Here is a 6,000-nt window from a genome sequence, read left to right as displayed (position 1 = left end):
TTTGGCTTCCGGAAGGGTCGGTCAGAGGTTGTTGCTACCAAACTGGTTTTTGAACTAGCCAGAAAAGCCTACGACGAAGGGAAATACTGCGCATTGGTGACTCTTGACATCAAGAACGCATTCATTTCTGCTAGATGGAACCATATCACTGAAGAGCTCATCGCGGCACAAACACCAAAATATATATTAAATATAATCTTCGATTACTTCCGGCAGCGGAAGCTACTTTATGATGTAGACGAAGGGTCGAAGATGCATGTAATAACGGTAGGAGTTCCGCAGGGGTCTTTTTGGGCGCTCTGCTATGGAACTTAATGTAGAATGGCGTTTTACGACTTCCAGTAGTTAAACAAGCCGTTGTCGTCGGATTCGCAGATGACGTTTGAGTGGTCATAACATCCAATCACCCCGATGAAGTGGATGTCTATGCGAAAATCGCAGACAGCTTCAAGCTGCATATCGATTAAGCGTTCTCCGAACATGTTGCGCCTACTGAACAATATCTTATGAGGCAACATTCGGGATTCCGTGGACCATCCCGGAGGATATTCTAACCGATGAGGCAAGTCGTTTGTACGAGAATCAGGAAGCGATCCTAAACAAAGTGAGCGTATGCAGTCATTGGCTGCATGGTAAACAGCATGGGACCAGGACACACAGGCTTATCCCAGACATAAGTATGTAGACGGTCAGACGAGTTACGATCTGACTCAGTTCTTAACCAGGGCTAAATACCTGTTTAACGGTGGATACATGGGTGCAGCATGGGACGCGGTGGTTGCAATAGTGAAACGGATCCACCAGCAGCTAAAAACAGCAGAAACCCAGCGCCCTAGTCAAAAACAAACACCTAATATAACTTTGTTAGTAACAGTGCGATTTTTACCAAATTTGGCAGCATCATGCTGTAGCTTACATTAATTCTAGGGTGAACCTAGTAATATACTATTATTAACTTTATTTGAACAGGTATCAGTATAGAGGGTATTTCGGAGCCTAGGTACCATATAGCCTGTTGATTTTTTTCAGATTTTTCGGCTGGGTAGTTTCTGAGAATGGGCTCGTTAAAGAAATGATCACTTTCAACCCCTCGCACTCCCCATTTTTCTAACAAATGTCAAAACTAAGACCAGTTTCGACAAGTACTAACCGAGACCTTTAAAACAAAATTCACACCCTTTTGACGTGTGACGGACAGACAGACAGACAGACAGAGATCTCCACCAATGCAAAAGACGATAAAGAATAAAGTACAGGCAAAGTAAAAAAACGCTAAAAGTGAAGGAGCGTATAAAAGGAGTAACCCTGCCGGGGCTTATAGGGAGCAGAGTCCCGATCCGGGGGAATTACCGTTCACCCAGCTCGGTGCAAAAATAGTTGAGCTGTCCGAGTTCGAGTTTATCAAGGACAAGCACAACGTGCACCAAGCCATAAAGGATATGGTTAGGGCTATTAGAGTCCTCTAGAATAGATCGCAGATGGAGGAAAAGAATAATAAGTATACGCCGAACCCCGTTGTGCCAACAGTATCACAAGCGACCCAAGTGACGCTTAACTGTACTACCATCGAATCACAGTGAAATAAACGTGAAAAAGAGGGGGATCCTACAAATAATCAGCAGGCGCCTAAGAGAAAAAAAGGCAGACCGGACATTCTGAAAACCAGCACCAACAGGTCAGAAGGAAGAAAACGTACAGCGAATCTAGGAAACTCGACCAGCTTTGCGAAGCCCAAGACGAACGAAAACGATGGATGGACTAAAGTTACCAACAAAAAAGCAAAACGAAAAGCAAAAGTGCGAACTCGTCCAGATGCGATTGTTATCTCCAAGAGGGGCAATCTGTCCTACGCGGAGATACTCAAAAAGGTCAAAACTGATCCCGACCTAAAGGATCTAAGCGGAAATGTGAACAGAATCCGAAGAACTCAGAAAGGAGATCTCATGTTCGAGCTGAAAAGATCCAGCGTAGGCAAAACAGATGACTTTCGAACTCAAGTCAAAAACTCACTTGGGGAAAATGCCGCAGTGCGTCCCCAAAAACATGAGGTCTCTATACAGTGCAAGGATCTCGATGAAGTGACATCCAAAGGAGAAATGTGTACTGCTCTGAAGGAGCAATTCAAGTTGAAAGAACTGACAATGGAGTCTGTTGTGGGCCTACGAAAAGCCTACGGTGGCACTCAAACGGCCACAATACGAGTACCAGCGGAGGCAGCTAAGGGATCGGATTGGATGGGTAGTCTACCTTTTAAGAGAACAAGCTTCACAAAAAGGTGCTTTAAATGCCTCATGTTTGGGCACTTCGCGAAGGCATGCATCAGCAGCGATGATCGATCCGATTGATGCAGAAGGTGTGGGGAGAAAGGCCATATTGCCAGAGAGTGCAATAGGGACCCCAAATGCCTATTGTGCGAAGCAAAAGAGGGACGGATAACTGGTACATTGCTGTATAGAAACCGTCACGGTGGCATATGGGTCACAGATTCGACTGGTGGAGCGGCGATATGAGCTTGCGGTTGACAATGTACAGCAAGTTAGGCAGCCAGTGACTTTGTGCGGGCGAAAATAAGTGGTGTATATGTATACAGCTGCTACGCCCCACCAAGTTTGGCACTGTCTCAATTCGAGGAAATGCTTGATAATCTTGTTCTTGACGCAAAGGGACGAAGTCCAAAGGTGATTGCTGGTGATTTCAATACCCCTGTAGTGGGGTAGCAGAGAACCAAATACTAGGGGAGCAGTTTATTAGAAGTTTTTGCGCAGATGGACATAGTTTTGGCTAACGAAAGTGCTGTGAACACCTTTCAGAAAGGGTGATCAGGCTCGGTTGTAAACCTGATCTTTGTCAGCCCTGCGCTGGCGGGTAGTATGTCCTGGTGCGTGAGCGAACGGTACACCAACAGCGATCACCAGGCAATCTTCTTTAAGACATGAGTCGAGTTACAGGTCAAAGAGCTATCATGCCCGAAACCGAAAAAGATTTCAGGCTGGTCTGCAAATTCTTTCATGGGCAGACCTTCATAGAGGTGTGGTTAGATCAACCTGATAAAGCAGGCACCTCTACGGAAAGACCCATCCATTTGGCTCAATGCATTGCCAAAGCATGTGACGCGTCCATGACTAGGAGGTGCTTATTCCCCAGTAGAAGACCAAACTACTGGTGGAATGATGAACTGACTGGCCCTCGATCAGCCTGCCACCGAGCCAGAATAGCGGCTCAGAGGGTGGTAGGTAGAGTCGATCAGAGGAAAAAAGAGTGCGCCTATAAGGCAGCCCCGAAAATCCTCAAACTTGCCATCCAGCGAAGCAAGAGGAAATGCTTAACGGAGCTCTGCTCAGAAGGGGATGTATAATAAACCCGTGGGGGAGTGTTTATAGAATCGTGATGGGACGATTCAGAGGTCGTTCTTCTGTGCAGATCACTTGTCCCACCCTCTTGCTGAAAATCGTCCAAAGGTTATTCCCCCAGTGAGAGGAGAGCACCGACATATTCCAACCACCTTTGAATGTGACGGCAATTCCCTCAGTCACTAGAGACGAACTGCTGGAGATCTGCGGTAGAATAATACCGAATAAGGCCCTTAAGCTTGCCGTGAAATCCAGGCCGGACATGTTCATTGAGTTGTTCGAAGCATGCATGTCGGAGGGAATATTTCCAGCGGCATGGAAGCGGTAGAAGTTGATACTTCCGGCTAAACCTGACAAACCTCCAGGTGAACTATCCACATACGGGCCCATATGTCTTTTGGATACGGTGGGGAAAATGTGAGAGCGGGTAATCTATAATAGATTACTCCCTTTTGTCGAGAGCCAAGGCAGCCTTTCAGATCGGCAGTATGGGTTCCGTGAAGGCAGATCAACCATTGATGCCATCAAATTAGTTACTGGCTTGGCCGAAGATGCAATCTACGAAAAAGGTAGTACCAGCAAATATGGCGTGGTAGTAACACTGGACGTGAAAAATGCATTCAATTCGGCAATTTGGAATTTAATACGCAAATCCCTAGCGAAGGTTGGTATTCCCGCCTATCTCGCTGCAATTGTTGATAGTTATTTAACTGAAAGGAGGCTCTGGTATGACACCGATGACGGACCCCAGGAGTACGTTGTTTCCGCGGGTGTCGCGCAGGGCTCCGTATTGGGCCCACTACTGTGGAACATCATGTACAACAATGTACTTAATCTTCCCCTTCCGGAGGAAGCCACAGTGACGACATAGCGCTGGTTGTAGTCGCAAATCATCTCGAAGATGCTGAGCTGTACTCAAGCGAGGCAATCAGTGCTGGTAAAAGTTTGCTAGATAGCTCTGGTCTGACACTGGCGGCGGAAAAAAAACAGAAGTGGTCCCCACCACTAAGCGCCGGAAGAGAAATTACGCCTGTATTAGAATCGGGAATCATATCATCACTTCCAAGCCGACCATCAAATACTTGGGGGTTGTGATAGACAGGAACCTCAGCTACAAGCAACACGTACAGTATGTTTGCGATAGGTTGTCCACTACTGGAGGGCCACGGAATACCTCTAGGTTGCTTATAGCGAGGGTGGTGGCCTCAATTATGCTCTATGCGACCCCAGTTTGGAGGGAGGCGTTGCAGATGTCAGTTAACACTAACAAACTGAGTGCAATTTATAGGAGGACAGCCCTGAGGGTATGCTCTGCCTTCAGAACTGTCTCGGATGATGCAGCGATCATCATCTCTGAAATGAAGAAGAATGCTGAGAGGGAGAGATCCATAAATAGATGGTGGGGACGCTCGGGGAAGAGTCGGTGGACTCACAGGCTCATTCCTTCCATTAAGGAGTGGTTGGAGAGACGACACGGTGAGATTAATTATAATCTCACCCAGTTTCTCACGGGGCATGGAGGATATCGCCAATACCTGCACAGGTTTAAATTGGAGTCCTCACCCGACTGTCCAAATTGCGATGGACTCCCGGAGGACACTCAAGGAGAGGTGCTGGTACCAGAAAATCTGGTGCCGAAAATGGTGGCACATCAAGAAAATCGGGATGCTGTCAACTCCATGATCGCATCAATCCAAAACGAAACCGAAAGGCAGAGGAGAGGAAAAAGACGAGGTCGCGTGCGCCGCGCATAGAAGAAAGGTGACAGAGCTAGAATGAGCTGACTCCGCCCCGTGATGTAATACCTTATGGTGGTTTCGTGGGGTAGGGAGGGAGTCGGGGGTGGTTTTAGTGGGTAAAAATCCCACACGCTGGTGTGTCCAGACCAGTGTCTTTGGAAGATTTCCACTTCCCGAAAAAAAAGACAGACAGACCGAAAGTAAACCGATTTTAATAAGGTTACACAAAACCTTAAAAACCGGAACTCCGCGAGAAAAACAATTAACGGTCTCGTCCAGTGCAGAGGTAATTCATCAGACGCTGCCTCACCCACCCATTTACCTCTCCTGTTTGACAATAAATATGAAGTATGACCTTAAGCATACCGAATTCAAGCACTTTTATATAAATCAAATCATGAGATGAAAAGCGATTGTTTCTTGGCAACTAATAACTCATTTTTAGCATAAAGAAATTTTACAGTTACAAAAACACGCATAAAATAGTAATAGAAGTCAAGAAATATGTACAAATCTGCAAAAAAAAATAATGTCATTCCAGACACAGCTCCAAGCTATTTTCCCATAACTTTTGTCTCGAGCTGTTCCCAGATGACATCCTTCACAACATCCTCCACTCAACCTGCTCCGAAGACCTTTCACAAGCACCTGCTAAAATTTCCCAATCTTATCGCGACTCTGTAATTCAACATTACAGTCCACTGTACACAAAAAGTCCAGAGCGCGTTTGAGCTTTCGGAAAATGTCTGCACAGCGTTCTCTCTCGGTATCCAAAAGTCGCGCGCTGATAACAGAGAGTGCAAATGTGCGCACGTAAACACATGGGCGCTAGAAGAGTGCAGTGGAGTGCTGTTTTCTCGCTCGTCAGTTGTCAACGAACGAGCTTTCTTGCGCAGAGAGAGGACACCATT

This window comes from Hermetia illucens, chromosome 4 (assembly GCF_905115235.1).
Source record: "Hermetia illucens chromosome 4, iHerIll2.2.curated.20191125, whole genome shotgun sequence".
In the NCBI taxonomy this organism is placed as follows: domain Eukaryota; kingdom Metazoa; phylum Arthropoda; class Insecta; order Diptera; family Stratiomyidae; genus Hermetia; species Hermetia illucens.
Note: the sequence above shows the minus strand (reverse complement) of the source record.